Source organism: Pithys albifrons, chromosome 11, assembly GCF_047495875.1.
Source record: "Pithys albifrons albifrons isolate INPA30051 chromosome 11, PitAlb_v1, whole genome shotgun sequence".
Lineage (NCBI taxonomy): Eukaryota > Metazoa > Chordata > Aves > Passeriformes > Thamnophilidae > Pithys > Pithys albifrons.
Genome location: NC_092468.1, coordinates 26,065,786 through 26,085,759, shown reverse-complemented (window position 1 = coordinate 26,085,759; position 19,974 = coordinate 26,065,786). Strand labels below are relative to the sequence as shown.

At 52.5% G+C, this 19,974-nt stretch overlaps 1 protein-coding gene across 2 annotated transcripts in view; it reads left to right on the top strand.

Annotated features, from left to right (window-relative positions):
- The first annotated feature begins 18,706 nt into the window (after positions 1-18,706).
- MME (membrane metalloendopeptidase) overlaps positions 18,707-19,974 on the top strand; it is a 35,194-nt gene continuing 33,926 nt past the window's right edge. The window contains exon 1 of one of the 2 annotated variants that reach the window (XM_071566673.1): positions 18,707-19,170. The gene's annotated coding sequence lies outside the window, so the exon portion shown is untranslated. The remainder of the gene's footprint in view (positions 19,171-19,974) is intronic. The other variant, XM_071566672.1, reaches the window with a different exon arrangement.

Genomic DNA, 19,974 nt, shown 5'->3' with positions numbered 1-19,974 from the left:
GCTGTGGCTCTTCACTCACTCAGCAGAGCAAGGAGCTCCCAGGATTCTCCCAGAGAAGGAAATGGGTTAAACTGATGAGGTATTTTTAATGTGTGTTGACAAAGGTGCACAGTGAATGGAGAGTTACATTAGTCAGAGTGGGACTGCTCTGCTCAGCCCCACTATGGATGTCTTCCTCTTTTATTATTTAAAGCTTCTGGGGTTTTTAACATTTCATTATGTAGAAAAAAGAAATAAATCAAATGTGAATCCACTGGGAAAACATTCCTGCATTTTCTGTAAAACCTGGAAGAACAGCTCAGACTGTGACCTTCCTCAGTGATCAATTCCCTGTTGGCACCTAAGAGGACACTGCCATGGATTTTGTAGCTGGCACAGGAAGCTACTGCAATAATGCCTTCTCAGGTCCCTCCTGGTACCTGAATTCCCTTGGATGCCACCTGGATGTTTGCCCAGGCAAGGGGAGCATCACACCCCCAAACTGCTCTACAGCAAATCCTCCTGCACTCACTCCTGAGCTCTTTCTACGAGGAGTTTCCTTCCTTTCCTTTTCCTTTGAGGGCAGAATTCAGCCCTGACTGGTCTGATCAGACAGTGGCTGCTTTTGTAGCACCAGACCTGTGGGCAGTGTGTGCCCCCAACACTCAGACCTGCTTGGCACATTGGCCAAACTGCACGTGATCCCTTCCCTCAATTCTGAAATCATTTCTGGTGAACAGCAGCATGTGGGGGCTTTTTAGGGAGACTCCAATCCCTATGGCAGCTGGGTTCAAAATCATATACAGGAACAAATTCCCCAGGAAGAGAATGCATCAGTCTTGTATTATGGATAGCCTGAACATAAACAGATTTTACTGTTATTGCTTTAGATAAAACCTTTCTCCCCTTCCAAGGGTTTATACCATTTCACACTTACAGGAAAAAATCCCAGCAGCTTTTCAAACGGGGTTGAGCCACAGCTGCTCCACCATAAATCTGCAGAATTCAAACGTGCAGTGGGGCAGTCTGGCCAAACAACATCTGCATTTCCTTCACGTGAAACAGTTTGTGTAAACAGGAACAGCAGGATGGGATGGGATGGGATGGGATGGGATGGGGTGGGATGGGATGGGATGGGATGGGGTGGGATGGGATGGGGTGGGATGGGATGGGATGGGATGGGATGGGATGGGATGGGATGGGATGGGATGGGATGGGATGGGATGGGATGGGATGAGGTGGGATGGGATGGGATGGGATGGGGTGCGATGGGGTGGGATGGGATGGGATGGGATGGGATGGGATGGGGTGCGATGGGATGGGATGGGATGGGGTGGGGTGGGGTGGGGTGGGGTGGGATGGGATGGGATGGGATGGGATGGGATGGGATGGGATGGGATGGGATGGGATGGGATGGGGTGGGGTGGGGTGGGGTGGGGTGGGATGGGATGGGATGGGATGGGATGGGGTGCGATGGGATGGGATGGGATGGGGTGGGGTGGGGTGGGGTGGGGTGGGGTGGGGTGGGGTGGGATGGGATGGGATGGGATGGGATGGGGTGCGATGGGATGGGATGGGATGGGGTGGGGTGGGGTGGGGTGGGGTGGGGTGGGATGGGATGGGATGGGATGGGGTGGGGTGGGGTGGGGTGGGATGGGGTGGGGTGGGGTGGAGTGGGGTGGGAGCTCCTTCAGGCCACGGAATGGAGGGGAAGGGACAGCACAGACAGAGCAAAGCAGCACTGGAGGGGCTGAAGGAGGGAGCCTGCAGGGACACAGGGAGCTCAGGAGAGCTGGCACAGTGTCTGCAGAGCCAGGGAGGGAGAGGGGACAGTGCCCTCAGCCACCTGCAGTCACATGACCAGCTGGGATAATGAAAAGCCCCCTGAGCCTCTGCAGATCCCAGTGGAAGAGGAAAGAGAGAGTGGCACAGCCTGGCATCACCTGAGTGACGAAGAATTTGGGTTTTACAGCATGAGAAGAGGTCACCTTGCAGTCTTCTTTAGAGAGGTCACCTTGCAGTCTTCCCAACTCAATTCCTACACCCCTTAACCAGTTCTCTCCCTGACAGGGCCATTCCTGAGTGCTGACTGAATTCCTCAGTTTTTGAATGCACCCTTTTCCTGTGGGTACACACAGACATCCTGCCAGCCCAGGGTGGGCACTGGGTGTGAGTAACTTGTCAGGGTATTGCAGATTTGAGCAGCCACAGCAATGAACCTTCCATGAACAGCAGAGTCAGGATTAGCCCAAACCCCAGTGTGACATTACACACCCATCTTGCAAACCATTCCTTACTCCTGTACAACCAGCTAAACTGGCAACTGGCCATTCCTGATGAAAATACCTACTGCCAGAAGGAAGAAAAAGAACCAAGAACTTTCAGCTCTTACCTCTCAGTTAATCAGAGGCAAGTAACAAACATACTGTGGTTAATTATAGGGAAAAAAATATTATTCCTGATGGAAAATGTTTTCTCTGGATACCAGCAACCTGAGAGCAACTAAGCAATGAAACTGTCAAAGAAAACTGGGAAGAGTTTTCCTTCCTCCAGCTAACATGGATGCCAGGTTTGCACTGGCCATTGCCCCCCAAACCAGCCCAAAAGGGAGGGAGGAGCACCATTCCCTGCAGAACCTCACAAATAACAGCAGCAGTTCCCTTTGGCATTCCTGAGCAAACAGTGACGTGGAGACTCTTCCACAGCAGCCTGGGCTGAAGGCTCTGGGACCCAGGGCATGCCAGCTGCAGTGGCACTGCCAAGGGACAGTGTCTTGGAGCCTTTGGAGAGCCAGTTTTATTTTAGCAAATTGCATGGGATTCTTAGTGAGTTGATGTGACCCCCAGACAGGTCGAGCTGTGTCTTTGCCTTCCCTTTTCTCCCAGGTCAGTGCCCCTGCCCTGTCTGAGGTTCACATTCCCTGTCTCACAGAACTCTCTCAGGTTCCTCTCACGTGGCTGATGAACCGCAGTTCAATCTGCAATTGCAGAACCCCCCAGGCTCTGCCCTTCCATTCACGGCTCTATCTGTGCTGAGCTCAGTCCAAGAGGGGGGTCACACCTTACACTGTCCTTTCTACACCTGCACACTGACCCCCTCTGCCTGAACACTCCGGATGAGATCAGCTTTCCAGGTGAGACAGGAGTTTTGACACACACCAAGAAGCCACAAACCCCTTTGCTGGTTCCAAGGCAGGCTGTGCCCCAGCATTGGAGTGGCAATTGCTGGGACCCCCCTGTGCCCTGGGAATGTCTGGTTACAGCCTCGGGTAACGTGTCCTTGCCTCAGAACACCATCCCTGCCTCTGTGCCTCCACCTGCCCCTGCTGCACCTTCTCTCCTGATTTTCCTTAGAAGGGGTGCAGGACCATCTGGCAGGATTTCTGGCAGCCTGACCCCAGCCTGGCCAGTCAGACCCTGTGGGTTTGTGACACTCAGTCTCTATGGCACCTTTGGGCTTTGCTGCAGTCCCAGAGCATGAATACAGTTTCATTACTGACTTCCCACTGTCTCCACTACTGCCCCACAGCACCCACAGCTGAGGAGTCAGACAGATCTGCAGCAATTCCTAAGCAACTCTGCTTTAAGACAAAAAGAAATACAATACTCCCTCCTTTTAAAACAGAAGTACAAGGCCCCAAGCAAAAACATGCACACAATTAATTTGATTTGTGCATGGGAATGTGGTGAGCACATGAAAATGTGGCATTTTTCTGTGCTGCCTTGGGCTTCTGACTTCATGGAAATACACTCTGATACATTAAAGACGATTTCTACTTTGAAAAATAAAACCCCTTTATTAACTAAACCACCCAAATTGAATAAATATGATGGTTCTACAGTAGTTGAAAAAATGGATTGTCCATTTGAAAACCGCCCAACAGCCTAACGGAGTGGTGTTCGTGTTATTAACACAGCTCTTTTGAGCAGAAAAAGGAAAAAGACAATGCAAGAGTCTCTTATGCTGACATCCATATTAATCACCAAGTCACCAGGCAGTGTTAATAATCCAGACAGGGTCCTGCTCTGCAGACCAAAATGAGTAAGAACAGTGACCTGTACAGAGTGAGGAAATCCTAATCCTGGGCTGAATTCAATCCTGTTAGTGGCTGGTTGTTAATATGAACAAAATAAACTCTCTCCTGGAACAGGATTTTTAATACTGAGAATCTGGGAGAATCTTTTTCCTCAGGGGTCTGTCTGTAACTTCCCCCAGCTGGGCCTCAGGGACTGTTCTGTGGGAATATTGGTCCTACCAAACCAACAACTGCTGTTGCAAAGAAGAGCAACGAAACTTTCTAAACTGAAGGAGTGGGAGGACAAGACAGACAAAATGCTGCAACCCACAGGATTTCTGAAGCACTGGTGCTGTGGTTTGCTCTTTGTTCTCCCACCCCTTCTGATTCCACAGGAGTTTTATCAGTGACTTTTCTGCCAACCCCAAGCCCTTGGAACGACGAGCCCCAGAAGGGTCACTCACAGACCCCCAGCCCATTGCTGGGCTCAGTTCCCAACCACCACCCTCCAGGGAAGAAGACCTGACACAGACCCAGGTTTCAAATATTGAAAGTGCAACAATACCCCCATGAGCCCGTATTTCAGTGCAGGCTTGATTGAGCCCTGGCAGTGGGAGGGCTCCAGGAGCCCTGTCAGAGCTGTCCCACCCTGGGTGGGTGTTGGGAGCACCCCTTTGGCTCCCAGGGAGGGCAGTCAGATGTGCAGGACCTGTGGGGTGTGAACTCAGATCCTTCCTCCCCCCCGGGGCACGGAGGGCTCTGCCTGCCCCCAGTGCTGCATGAACACACAGAGAGCTGCCCAGGCAGGGCCACACAGGTCCTGCAGCACAGAGAGGGCACAGCCCGTGCTGCCCTGGCTCCCTCCGTGCCTGGGCAGCCCCAGCTGCAGCTGCTCTGCTGCACACCCCGGGAGCAGCGCCCTCATTGCTCAACAACAGCTGCGTGTTGGGACAGCGTGGCTGGGGCTGGGGATGCTCCTGCTGCCAAACACCTGCACTGGGGCAGACACGAGTGCCAGAGAAGCTGTTCTGTCATTGCTGTTTCTGGTGGCAGCCCCTGCCCCCAGACCCACGGGGAGCTCTGCCCTGCCCATGCCCTTTGGGGTGGGCACAGGGAGGGAGGGAGGGACCAGAGCAGCCTGTGGCTCTCGGGGCAGTCCTGCAGCAGCAAAGGCACTGCAGAGTGTGCTGGGGGAAATCTCACTCTTTATTCAGCTTTGCTTTTGCTTTCATATTTTTAATGTCAGTTCTGACTTGCATTCTTTTATCTGGCTACTCAGATTTGCCCCTTTGTTCCCTTTGAAGTGCTGTGGTTTATTTAGTTATTTTATTATCACAGATAACATAATCAGTCCCTGTATTCTAGGAAGACTTCATCTGACCTATTCTGTTTGTTCAGATTGAAGTTATCGTATTTATTGAGAGATTAACAGGAGACTTGCCAGAGCCCAGGGCTGTGCCCTGCACATGCCAGAGCAGCCAGGTGGAACTCCTGCTTGACTTGTGATGCCAGAGAGTCGACAGAAAAAACTTCAGCATTGCCTTCTCCAGGCCTTACACACCAAAGCACTGCCCTCAGATATGGCAGTACAGGTGAAGAACAAGAGGGGAATGTGGACCTTGAGCTTCTCTTTGCTGTGACAGTGCCGGAATTGCAGTTATGCTGCAGGTCATCATGTCCTTCAGCTTCTGAAATTCCAGCTGAGCTCCCCTAGGGCAGTGACACCAAACACATCTGTCCTTAAAGCACAGCACAGGCAGAGGTGTCTGTGTGCCCTGCACTGGTGTGTGTGTGCCCGGCACTGGTGTCTGTGTGCCCTGCACTGGTGTGTGTGTGCCCGGCACTGGTGTCTGTGTGCCCTGCACTGGTGTGTGTGTGCCCTGCACTGGTGTGTGTGTGCCCCATACTGGTGTGTGTATGCCCTGCACTGGTGTGTGTGTGCCCTGTACTGGTGTCTGTGTGCCCCACACTGGTGTGTGTGTGCCCTGTACTGGTGTCTGTGTGCCCCATACTGGTGTCTGTGTGCCCCACACTGGTGTGTGTGTGCCCCACACTGGTGTCTGTGTGCCCTGTACTGGTGTCTGTGTGCCCCATAGTGGTGTCTGTATGCCCTGTACTGGTGTGTGTATGCCCGGCACTGGTGTCTGTGTGCCCTGCACTGGTGTCTGTATGCCGTGCACTGGTGTCTGTGTGCCCCATACTGGTGTCTGTGTGCCCTGCACTGGTGTGTGTGTGCCCCACACTGGTGTGTGTGTGCCCCACACTGGTGTCTGTGTGCCCTGCACTGGTGTCTGTGTGCCCTGCACTGGTGTGTGTGTGCCCTGCACTGGTGTCTGTGTGCCCTGCACTGGTGTGTGTGTGCCCTGCACTGGTGTGTGTGTGCCCCATACTGGTGTGTGTATGCCCTGCACTGGTGTCTGTGTGCCCTGTACTGGTGTGTGTGTGCCCTGCACTGGTGTCTGTGTACCCCGCACTGGTGTGTGTGTGCCCTGCACTGGTGTGTGTGTGCCCTGCACTGGTGTGTGTGTGCCCCACACTGGTGTGTGTGTGCCCTGCACTGGTGTGTGTGTGCCCTGCACTGGTGTGTGTGTGTCCCACACTGGTGTCTGTGTGCCCCACACTGGTGTGTGTGTGCCCGGCATTGGTGTGTGTGTACCCCACACTGGTGTGTGTGTGCCCTGTACTGGTGTCTGTGTGCCCTGCACTGGTGTGTGTGTGCCCTGCACTGGTGTCTGTGTGCCCTGCACTGCTCCAGCACCTTCCTCAGCCTCTGTATCGTGTACTCAGCATTTCTCTCCTTCCACCACCGTGTCCTAAAATAACCCTTTTTGTGCCCAAACCCCAACTGTCACTCCAGGGATAAGAGTGTATGGAAAATTATTATGTTGGGAACACATATTCAAACAGCTGCCAAAAGTACACAATTTTAAAATAGCAAGAGCAAAGCACAGCACTGTGGGGTTTGGCCAGAAATTTTCACTGCAAAAATCTGATTTCATATACACAATAATTTCCCCAAAGAAATAACACTGTAATGTCAATGATGTTTATGGGATGGGGTGGATCTCTTCTGAATGCTGGCACAAAAATTAAATTAATTGACATGTAGCATAATTTACCCTGAGTTCTCTTTATTAGGCACCACTGGCAGCTTCTCCTGAACTGGGAGGAATAACAATTAACTTCAGATGGAAATATGAAATCTAAATTACAGTTGCTAAATCTAGGAAGAGCGAAGAGAAGATTCTATTATAATAAGATATATTCAAATTACATAGAGAGCACCTTTAATTTAGGAGAGTGGGCTCGTTAGGAATGACAGAAATGTGGATAGATTATGAGGTTTAGTATTTCTTTATATTCCTCTAACTGGATCATGAACAACACAAAACTGCATCTTGTTTTCTCTCATAGTTAATGGACAGAAAACCTTAAACAGCTTCCCAGCTGTTCAATATAGATACAACTTCTCTCACAGTCTACTGGGCCTATTTTCCAACCTAAGTCTTCAAAAAATTCCTGGAGAGATCAGGAATGTTTGAAACTCCAAGACACACCTCCTGTCCCAAAGCACTGATCCTGCCTAAAAATTCACTGGGAACTCAGGATGCACCTTAGCAAAGCTGTGAACATCCTCACAGACAGAAGCTGATTCAAATTCCTAATCTTCTAACATGCTGCAAGCAGAATGGTTCATTTTCAAATCCCCCAAAATCTGGATTATTCCCTCTAATTGCTGTTAAATCATATGAAAGATAATGAAAAACTATTTTGTTTTAATCATGATTAGCCAAATGAGCTGAGCAATGTCCTGCTCTGACCTCCTCAGAGCTGCCATCAGGACGATGCCTCAGCAGTGGCCCAGGAGTGTCCCCAGCCCCAGATCCCCTGCCCAGAGGGAACACAGCCCTCCTGCCCTGCCTGGGGGTGTTCAGGGCTGGGCTGGACCCCAGCCAGGGGGCACAGCAAAGGCACTGAGCAAACCCAACCAGCACACATTGCAGGCTTGTCTCACCTCAAGTCTTAATCTCCTTCTGCCTCATTACCTTATAAAAGATACAGTATATTTTCATTTGTCACCCCAGCAGCTTCTTAAGAAAGCTGCAGGATCTGCATCAGACACAGTATAGGAAGAGCCACCTGTAAGATAAAATGTAAAATGCCTTTTCTTTAACCCTACCAGCCCATATAAAGAAGGATCATCCCTTATCTAACAATAGGCTACCCAAGACACAGCTGGGTGTTTCAGAGCACAGACAAAACCTGGGAAAGCTGGGAATAAATATTTATAACCACTCTTGAGAATCCTGTTTTGGCTCAGCCATCTTTATCAGAGCAGAATATTATTTACATCATAAAATCAAACTCCTATCTGTAAACAAAAACTAAGAATCAGGGCAATAGCAAATGCTGAGGGCAAAGAAGTTTTGTCTCAGTGAAACAAACCCCTAAACAGGAGAGCAGCCAGTCAGTGAGGAAGGACACGTGCCCCAGGCTGAAGAACCAGCTGTAAATGATGGACAAACAAACACAGCATTTACCCAAAAGGGTCGAGAAAAGCTTGAATAAAATACAAGGTAAAAGAAACCTCCATATGAAGAAATGATAAAGTGCAAGTGGAAGCAGCTGAAGTGTCACAGTGCAGAGAGGCAGAGCTCAGGTGACACAGAGGAGCTGGAAGCTCATCCTGGCTCTGGAGCTGGAGAGAACTGTTGTTGTAACTGTGAAAAGATTCCAGAGGCTGTAAAACCACAGGCAGAGATAAAGAGACCCAAAGTGGAACAGGCTCAGAGCACTCAGTGAGGCTTGGGGTGTTCTACAGCCATTGCTTTGCCCCATTCCCTCACCTAAATGAGAAACAGCTGGGACAGAGACAATTCTTACAAATATGAAAATAAGGCAAGTAATTCTGTTAGTTCTGAGCATTTCTGAATGTTTTCCAGAGGAACTCTTGCTGGAGTGAAGGTCAAACTCAAGAGTAACAGTAGTCTAAGACAAGAAAAACTTAAAGGCCTCTGAAAACATGTGGAAATTACATCAAGACATTACTGTATTTCATAGGAATCTTCATAAAACAAATACTACAATTTCCACTCCTCAGAAATGAAGAATGGATGTCACAGTTTTCACACAGATTTCACAGAGTGTTTTCTAGACCTGCACACACAGAGAGCAGCAACAGCCACACCCCCAGAGCAGGGACGTGCCGTTATCCCCTGCACAAATCCAGGATTCCTCTTCCCCGGGAGCTCTGCTGGCCAAAGGCAGATCCAGAGCCCCCCATGTCCCCAGCGGGGAAGGAGCAGAGACCCCCGTGGGCCTCTCTCTGAGCCTCACCAGGGCATTCCCTGGGTATCCCACCGAGTGAGAGAGAACAACAACCCACTGGGGGAATGGCCTTGGTGCCTCAGGCAGAGTCTGCTTGGCCTTGGCCTGAGTGCCCCCCGGGCAGGGGGTGCCCCACAGTGCCCACAGTGCCCCACAACTGCCCCACAGTGCCCCCTGAGCAGGGAGTGCCCCACAGTGCCCACAGTGCCCCACAACTGCCCCACACTGCCCCACAGTGCCCACAGTGCCCCACAGTGCCCCCTGAGCAGGGAGTGCCCCACAGTGCCCCACAGTGCCCCCCGAGCAGGGGGTGCCCCACAGTGTCCCACAGTGCCCCCCGAGCAGGGGGTGCCCCACAGTGCCCCACAGTGCCCCACAGCTGCCCCACAGTGCCCACAGATGCCCCACAGTGCTCACAGTGCCCCACAGTGCCCCACAGCTGCCCCACGGTGCCCACAGTGCCCCACAGTGCCCCACAGTGCCCCACAGCTGCCCCACGGTGCCCACAGTGCCCCACAGTGCCCCACAGATGCCCCACAGTGCCCCACAGTGCCCACAGTGCCCCACAGTGCCCCCCAGCTGCCCCACGGTGCCCACAGTGCCCCACAGTGCCCCACAGATGCCCCACAGTGCCCACAGATGCCCCACAGTGCTCACAGTGCCCCACAGTGCCCCACAGCTGCCCCACGGTGCCCACAGTGCCCCACAGTGCCCCACAGATGCCCCACAGTGCCCCACAGTGCCCACAGTGCCCCACAGATGCCCCACAGTGCCCCACAGTGCCCACAGTGCCCCACAGTGCCCACAGTGCCCACAGTGCCCACAGATGCCCCACAGTGCTCACAGTGCCCCACAGTGCCCCACAGCTGCCCCACGGTGCCCACAGTGCTCCACAGTGCCCCACAGATGCCCCACAGTGCCCACAGTGCCCCACAGTGCCCACAGTGCCCCTCAGTGCCCCACAGTGCCCACAGTGCCCCCCAGCTGCCCCACGGTGCCCACAGTGCCCCACAGTGCCCCACAGATGCCCCACAGATGCCCCACAGTGCCCCCCAGCTGCCTCAGCCCACCCTGCTGGGAGCTGCACTGGCACAGTTGGTACCACCTGCTGCAAATTCCTCAGCCCTTGTTATCTCTGCAGCAGCTCTTGGCCTTTCCAGAGCTGATTCCATGAGGAAAGAGGAAAGGAGAGTTTGTGTCTGATGTTCAAGCTGCAAATTTGTCTTCAGAAACCCCTGAGATTGGCAGGTTTGTTATACTTTAAGAACTCACAGTGTGACACACTGAACTCTCACACTGCTCCGCCACAGAAAGGCAAACTCTGCTGGCTCTGGGCTGGGGATCAGTGGGACAAACACAGAGCAAGGCCAAGGACTGCCTGGCATTACTGCCCCTGCAGTGGCAGTGCCACCCTGGGCTGTGTAACAACAACAGCAAAAGTTCATGGTACAGATGAAACCCAAGGAAGACTCTGGTACTTTTCTGTCCTCCCACTGCTCTCCCAGTCGGCATTTTCAGAAGCATTTTCAGTCCTGAGGGTGCCATCAGGGAAGTTACATTGCAGTGGTCACTGAAACAGCCAATTTCTCTCCTTGTATTTAAACAAGAGTTAAACTCAGAGTAACTTCCAAACGTTTAACAGGAAGGAATCCATTTGACAGGAACAAGTGCAGTTGGGTTGCTGCAGTCAGGAGACACAGATACGGATCCAAACCAGCCTGAGAGATGCTGACACACGTCACAGCCACAAGGAAAACCTGAGCTTGAGCTTAGAGCCACATCTCACAAGTCAAACCCACTGCTGGTCTGAAACTGGATCAGAAGGGGCCAGCTTTAAACTCAGCTCTGCACTCACTTTGCTGCACAGATAAAGGTGACTGATTTTTAGTGCTGTGTGGTCCTTTGCCAGGGCAGTCACCAAGCAGAGAAAAGAGAGCTGATTATGGGCTGGGTTTCTCTAACCTGGAAGCAAACAGCAGTTCTGTGCTACTGTGCTACTGCCCAGTTGTTTTCTGTCTTTTCTCGCCCCCCACCCTGTCCAACAGCAAAGCTTATTCCAAAGCATTGAGACATGGAGTAGGGAGAGGGAAGTATTTTTAGGTTATATGCAATTTTCCCTTCCTCTCAGGAAGGCAAACAGCAACAGAGGTTTGCAGTTGTCTCAGTTTTGAGTAAGAATAAACCAGGACTTCACAATAAAATCACCTGGCACTTAAGAGGCTGCTCTCCCCAAAACAAACAGAAAATGGGGTGCCACAGAACCTGGTGAATGGAGGAAAGCAAAGACTTCCTCATTTTTAAAGCACGATTAGATATTCAAGGCTCAAAAAGCAGAGTAGTCCCAGACCTCCTGTCCCCTGCATGCAGGGGAGCTGGTTAATGTGGATTCTCATAGTCATGTATGTACATATAACTCTCAGTGAGAACACATCATATGCTCTAAGCCAGGCGTGTGTTACCCAGATAACTCTGAAAATCTATTGGAAACTTCTCCTTGTTCTCTACAAAGTATTTTACTACTTCTCATCTCTCACTTTTATGTGTATTTGGAGACATTCTAATTCCTAGTCCCCTGCCAAAACTGGTGGTGTCTTTAAAACTTCTTAAGACATTTAATAGGTCTGGAAACTCTTGGTAGGCTACTAAATCCCCCTGTAAATCCTGGCAAAGTCCCAGCCTGCCCATTCTCACAGGGATACACGGCCTAATTACAAACCTGTTAAACACTCTGGGTTCAAGGGGCTGCTTTAACCCTGCAGTTATTTGATCCTCCTCACACAAACAGCCTCAGTGAAACAGAGATGAGCAGAAAAGGGCAGAGCCAACAGGAAAAGGAAAGACGGGACCAGAGACAAGGCAAACCAAAACCGTGAGACAGTGAATGGCAAAGGGAGAGGCTGAGCAGGGAGGGGAAGGCACTCAGATAAAGGGGCAGATGCTGCTGGTGCTGTGTGAGGAGCCCCTGAGGTGCCAGGGCAGGAGGGTGTTGGGATGCCAATGCCAATGCCATGGCACCTCTCCAGAGCCAAGGGAATGGGAGCAGCAATCCCTGCCCAGCCAGGCCCCGGGGGATCCCTGTGCAGCTCCCCCTGGCTCAGGGGTGCTGCTCCTTTCAGCTGAACACACAGAGGGTTTGCTGCACTAACTCTGAGTGTGCTCAACATCTGCAGCCTCCCCAGACAGGCACCCCCCAGGGCCCCTTTCCCAGGGCACAGGGATGTCCTGGCCCTTCTCTCACTGCTTTGCCACAGGCACACCTGAAGGCAGGACAGTTCCTCACCAACACAACCAACAGAGATTTGATTCCCCACGTTCACACAGAAGCCCTTTCGTGTTTTAACACAGAAAAGCTGATGTGAAACATTCAGAAAACCTGCTGGATTTCTGTCTCACAGCTATTACTCAGTGAGACCCAAGAAGGGAGGGTTGGAACAGGACAGCTGTCCCTGTGCTCTGTCAGTGCAGGGGCAGCACTTTTATCTCCCTGTTTTCCATACAGCACTCATGTTATAAAAGCCTTGTGCTTTGACATTCAAGATTAAAAAAAGACCAAAAAGAGACATTTAAGTCATGGACTTGGTTCAAATGATCTCATTGTGCAGGGCCATGGAGCCAGCTAATCAGTGACACTGAAACACAACTTATTTTTCTTGCCGACTCTTTGCTTATGTCATTTGGATGGTGAAAAGAAACTCCCACTTGGGGTTCCAGCAGTAAGAAAGAACCAAAAAATGTGGTTTATTCTCCACTATGCCAGGCAAGGTGGCACCACCCCCTGCTTTGTTGGGTTGGGCTGGTTGCTTGCCAGTCACCTAGACATTACTTAAGCATATTTTTAATCTGTCATTCTAAATTGAGATGTTCCTTTCCTCTCTTTTGAACACCTTCCAGCCTTTATAATCTCCCTGACTGTAACTGTGCTCAGCACTCCCAGCAAACACAGCCTGCAGTGCTGAGCATATGGGTCAGGCTTGGAGTCCACCAGGGGCTCCTTGTTTTAACAGAAATGACACTGCAAACAGTCCCACCCCTGGCCCAGCCCAGCCTGGCCACTGGCTGTGCCCCCCTGGACACTCTGCCAGCCTGCTGAGGAAACACACACTTCAGGATCTGTTCCTGAGAGAGTTTCTCTGCTGGGAGCAGCCTCCTCACCCCCCAGGACTGTGATGTGCCCAACACACCCAGACACGCTGTGTGTGTATCTGCACCCTGCCCTCACACACTGCTGTGCCCCAGGGGTTCTGTGCAGTTACAAACAATGGGATGTTTGGAACAATGTGGACAGGATGCTTCAATTTCTGCACGTGAGGTAAAGACACTCCACTGAACTTCTCCAATCATTTACAGCAAACAACAGAGACTCAATAGTCTGATAACTGACAATGAAAAGAAAGATTATTCCATTGTTGAGAAAATGGGTGCTGTTCCTCACATGACCTTAGGAAGAGAAGGCAAGGCAGGGGGTAAGGCTGCAATGCTGTTATCCTTAGGGCTGACACTGCCAGGGGCAGATTTGGCACATTTTTAACTCTGTAATGGTCTCCCCATCCTCTCAGGGATGACCTACCCCCTTCCCCCAGCTGCCACTCTGCCATCTCCTCTGCTTTTTTCAGAATCCCAGTATTAGCAGTACATCCCACTGGTGTTGGCTGCAGCACTCTGGGCCACTCTGCTGCTCTCAGAATATTCCCAGAGCTGTGGATCCCCAGAGCTGTGGATCCCTGGGGCAGTGGATCCCCAAAGCTGTGCATCCCTGGGGCTGTGCATCCTCAGAGCTGTGGATCCCCAGAGCTGTGTATCCCTGGAGCTGTACATCCTCAGAGCTGTACATCCCCAGAGCTGTGGATCCCTGGGGCAGTGGATCCCCAAAGCTGTGCATCCCTGGGGCTGTGCATCCCCAGAGCTGTGGATCCCCAAAGCTGTGCATCCCTGGGGCTGTGGATCCCCAGAGCTGTGGATCCCCAAAGCTGTGCATCCCTGGGGCTGTGCATCCTCAGAGCTGTGGATCCCTGGGGCTGTGGATCCTCAGAGCTGTGCATTCCCAGAGCTGTGCATCCCTGGGACTGTGCATTCCCAGAGCTGTGCACTCCTGGGGCTGTGGATCCCTGGGGCTGTGGATCCTCAGAGCTGTGCATTCCCAGAGCTGTGCATCCCTGGGACTGTGCATTCCCAGAGCTGTGCATTCCCAGAGCTGTGCATCCCTGGGGCTGTGCATTCCCAGAGCTGTGCATTCCCAGAGCTGTGCATCCCTGGGGCTGTGCATTCCCAGAGCTGTGGATCCCCAGAGCTGTGCATCCCTGGGGCTGTACATCCTCAGAGCTGTGGATCCCTGGGGTTGTGGATCCCTGGAACTGTGGATCCCCAAAGCTGTACATCCCCAGGGCTGTGGATCCCTGGAGCTGTGGATCCCCAGAGCTGTGCATCCCTGGGGCTGTGCATCCCCAGAGCTGTGGATCCCCAGAGCTGTGCATCCCTGGGGCTGTACATCCTCAGAGCTGTGGATCCCCAGAGCTGTGTATGCCTGGAGCTGTACATCCTCAGAGCTGTGCATCCCCAGAGCTGTGGATCCCTGGGGCAGTGGATCCCCAAAGCTGTGGATCCCTGGGGCTGTGCATTCCCAGAGCTGTGCATTCCTGGGGCTGTGCATCCCTGGGGCTGTACATCCTCAGAGCTGTGCATCCCCAAAGCTGTGCATCCCTGGAGCTGCAGGGCCCCAGTGCAGACAGCTGCTTGGAAACACAGCGGGGTGTTGACTCCTTGGACTGTGCATGTCTCTGGTAGTTTCTGCTCCAGTTGTTGCTGGAGCAAAGGCCTCTCTGTGTTTCTGCTCACTGTGGTTTTAAAGTTAACCAGAGGAGTGTGACTGAGCTTTCACACTTGTGTTTGTACTGCACAGGAAACCCTGTGGTTAATGCATCTGAATTCTCTCCTCCCTCCTGCTTCTGTGTTTACATCGCTATCAGCTTTCATGCCATCTGCATATGGCACATGCATTTCACAGCTCCTCAGTTTTCACCCCTTCCTTCCACAAAACCCACCCTCTGTTTTCCCAGTAACACCACAACGATTCCCAGTACAGTGCAGAGGAGTTCAGGACCCCAAGGAGCCTGTTGGCCGGTGTTTGCTGCAGCCTTGTGTGTGGCTCTTGGCTAAGCTCAAAAACAGCCCCCCCAAAAAAGCAGCTTTTCAGCCAAGTGTTTTATCAGGCTTGCAAACACCTGCAAATCAGTTGCACTGCAGAGCCCGTCACCTAAAAAAGACAAAGCTTTGTAATACAATACAATTAGACCTGAATAATTCAAGCACTGAAAAAAGTATTTTGAGCCCCAGACTGTTTACTTTGCTGAATGAGAAATTACTCAGGGTTGGATTCAATACAAACTTGATGAGAAACAAAACCACAACCAAATGAGGAAACACTCAGTGTGCTGAGAGTTTAGCACCTAAATTCTCCCAGCCCAGCTGCAGTGAACACACACAGCGCCAGGGAGGGAAGCCAGGAGGTTCTCCATTGTCTCTGTTCCACAGGATGCCACGGGGCAGAGAGGAGCAGGACTGAGGTGGGCACTGAGACTCACACACTGGCTGCTGTTTGTTCCTTGAGCCTTGGCTCTGTTGCTTTGGAGTGAGCTTTTCCAAAGGAAAGTGGGAGTATCAATGTTGTTTCATTGTCAAATGTCATCCTGAGGTCATTCCTGGATTAATGTCTTGCGGTGGTCACTTTGGACCAGCTGGAGAAGACAATATTGAATGGGTCATTGGCTTTCCACCACTCAGTGAGGAATTCCAGTTGAGCTGTGGTGACACAGTTTGTTTTTCTGACAGCTGATCAGTGCATCCATTTTTTTATGTTGTTCTGAACCACCTGTGGGTGGTTCATTTTGGGTTTCCAGTAGACATTTTTGGCAGCCATTTGGGGGTTTTGGAGAAGCTTCCTTCTCTAGACAGATTTGCAAGGGCTGCACTGCTCTGGGACAGCACTGCTGCCTCCTCTGAGCGCTGAGCAGACACCTTTGTTTTTCAAGGACCCTGCTTGAATGACAGAGTGGTACTGCTTTAATGACTGAGTGCTCTTCCATTAACTCTTTTTTTCATTATCTGATTCTCTAAATTTTATGTTGAGTGTTATTAGGTTGTGTAAATTTACCATGTATTTGCTTCAGCCTGGTGGTTGTCCACCAGAAGTCCTGGGAAGTGCCTTGTGAGCAGCAGAGCCAGGTCCCACCAAGCCTGTCCCTCCAGGGTGAACCTGGAGACACACCTGCCTGCTCCTTCCCCTGCACAGTGGGATCACTTGAGCATAGGGCACCTAAGGAAGCTTTAAGGACAAACTATTTATTCTTACCCCTAAATGTGAGGGTTTCATTGTTTCTTTCAGTTCTGGGGCAAACTTTCTGGTTTGCTTTTTCGTTTCTTATCTTGGTGAAATCACAGTCCTGGCAAGGGAGGAAGTGAGAAGGAAGCAAATACAGCAGTGTGTGACTGGAACCAACACAGGCCCTGAGTGCTGCTTTGTTTATTGTGGCACTGGGGGTGTGTGCCCCTCAGGAACCTGCAGGCCACTTCCAGGACCAGAATCAAGAGCTGGGTCTCACATCCCTAAAACTGTAGGGTTGGAAAAGCCCTCTAAGGTCACCGAGTCCAACTGTTTCCCCAGCGCTGTCAAGGCCACCACTAATCCATGTCCTCAAGTGCCACATCCACTTTTAAATCCCTCCAGGGATGGGGAATCCACCTCTGCCCTGGACAGCTGTGCCAGGGCTTCACAATCATTCCTTGACAAAATTTTCTCTAATAGCCAACCTAAACCTCCTTTGGCAGAACCTGAGCTGTTTCCTCTTGTCCTGTCACTTGTTATCTGGGAGAAGAGACTGACCCCACCTCACTATTGTCTCCTACTACAAGCCTTGCATCTCTGGTTGCCCATGGGAGCACTGATAACGTTATTCTTAAGAAAGATATCACACTATTGACTTGGTGGGAGTTTTCCCCAAGAAAGGCCCAAACAGGAATCTCAGCACTTGGCTCACAGATCACACCTCTCTGGCCTGGGTATACACCAGTCTGGTCTCCATTTCCAAGCACAAGGTTCTACAAGAGTGGAAACTTTCTCTGCCTCTCAGGTACGTCAGGTCTCTTCAGGCTATTTACAGATTTCCACAAGTTTCTTCTTTTTTCCCTTTTTGTGGTAAATTATGCAGTTCTTTTTTTGTTCACCCAGAATTTTTGAAACAAACCCCTTTTTTGCCATTTTAGCTTGGTCTGTTCACACATCACCTCTGCTTCCTCAGCTGGGCTGCAGTTAAGGCTGAGCAACAGGCACTTGGTTAAAAAATCACATGTACTTTTAATGACTGCTCTATTCTTACATTGCTTGGTGAAATTTGCTATGGATTAAGGCATCAGGTAATGTCAGGAGTGACTTGCAGGAGCCCATGGCTTGTTCCAGGAACCAGACTGGAACTCTGCAAGACCCAATACAGAAAAGATTTAACGTGAGATATTTGTATTAATTTGAGCATTGATCCTGGAAAAGATATAATCTGCATCTCCCCCACTTCTCTCTGTAAGAAAATGAAGTAATTTTATTCTCTATAAACTTTCTGAAATGTTAATCTTGCCCATTTTTGATACTCCTGTTGCCATTTTGGTGAGTGAAACCTCCCTCTTCAGAGGTTCATTTTGAAAAAGTGTGTCATTTTTACAGCCAGTGCTCAGTTATCAGCCTCCCCTCTCCATTCCATCTGCCCTGGGCATCACTCGCTGGGCAGTTCCATAAGGAAGTTGGGATTCAGTTTCCACCTTTCTTGGAGAGGAGGAAATTGCCCCTCTCAAGCCGCATTTAGTGTGTGTAGCTGGAAACAAAATATTTCAGGAATTCCAGCTGCCATATCTGTGCCAGAGGTGATAAAGGTTCTTTCAGGAAGGCAGCAGGAGTGAACACCGTGACGGGTGTCAGTGAGAGGAACGATGGTAACTCACGCTGCTGCTTGTGATGCTCGCCAGTCCAACAGCAAAAATGAAACTTTGTAGGAACGAAACAAGTATCTTTTGGTACTCGGTTGGTTGAGAAATCTTAAGACAGAGCTCAGAGCTGCTTCTTCGTGCAAGAACTCAGAGCTGTTTCCCTCCCGAGGAGCAATCACTGGGTGAACGAGGACATAAGATCCTGCAGAGCAGTATGAGACTGCATGAATTTGACAAAGGCGATGAGCGTGCAGGACGGCAGGCAGCGAGCCGTGCAGACAGACATGCAGCCGCTGCCCTGCCGGCGCATCCCGTCCCTCCTCCTCCTCCCGGGCCGCCCGTGGAGCGGCCGGGCAGGTGCGGGCCCCTGTGCGGGCTGCGGTGCGAACTGCTGTGCCGGTCCCTGTGCCGGCCCTGCCCTGGCCGCTGTCCCGGCGCCGGGTAGGCTCGCCGAGGTGCTGAGCGCGGCTGGCCGGGGCGGAGGGGTTTGTTTGTTTGTGTCCTGCCCCATCGCTTTTTTATGCTCGCCAAGAGGAGGAAGCGCTCGGGTGGGCCGGGGAGCTGCTGTGCCGGTGGCGGGCGGGCAGGGGCCGCTTTGCGGGGAGCGCCCCGGGCGCGGCTGTCCCAGCCATGCGGGTGCCCCGCGGCCCCGCCGCTGCCCGCGGGCGCTGAACCCCGCCGGGGCCCTGCCACAGCCCCGCCACCCTGAGCCTGAGCCTGAGCCTGAGCCTAAGCCTAAGCCTGAGCCTGAACCGAAGCGGAGAGCCGAGAGCCGCGCCGCCTTCCCCCGGGACCCGCGGGCGCAGACCCGCCGCCTCCGCCCGGCGCCGCTCGGGGATGTGCGTGGCGGCCCCGCGGCCGAGCCCTGCGAGCGCCAGAGGGTGAGTGCGGTCACGGGGCACGGGGTGCGGGATCGGGGCGGCACGGACGGACGGGTCCCCCCCGGCCCCTTAAGCCGGGAGCCCCGGGCGCGGGGCTCCCTGAGCCGGACGCGGGGCCGGGACTGGCGGGGCGAGCGGCGGGGCCGGCCCGGGCAGCGGCCGCAGAGGGAGCCGACAGCCCTCCCCGCCCGGCCCAGGCACCTCCCCGCGGGGTCGGGGATGTGCGGGCTCCGGGGTTGTGCGGGCTCCGGGGGTGTGCAGGCTCCGGGTCTCCCCGGCTCCGGGTCTCTCCCGGGCTCCGGGGATGTGCGGGCTCCGGGGTTGTGCGGGCTCCGGGTCTCTCCCGGGCTCCGGGTCTCTCCCAGGCTCCGGGGATGTGCGGGCTCCGGGGTTGTGCGGGCTCCGGGTCTCTCCCGGGCTCCGGGGCTGTCCCACCCAGGCTCCGGGGCTGTGCCGGAGAGGTGCATCCCCCGAGGGTTCGCCGGCGCTGCCCCCCCGTGCCCGCAGCAGCCCCATCCGCACCGGACAGGCGGCAAAACTTAGCGAGGAAAAAAGTATTCTCGTGCCGTGCTACATTTTCTGTAGAAGCGACGCTGGAACCCAGTAAGCCACAAGCCGATTTTTAACATGCCCATCCCAAACCCAAAAGCGTTAATGACCGCCCCGCGCCTTCTAGATCAGGATCGATGAAAATATAGTCAGCTGTCTGTGGTGTCTGAGGTTTAGTAGGCAGAGCAGAGGGGATCACAGAAGCACTAAGAGAAGCGTTAGAAAACCACAATACCGAGCCTTTTATCTGCTTAA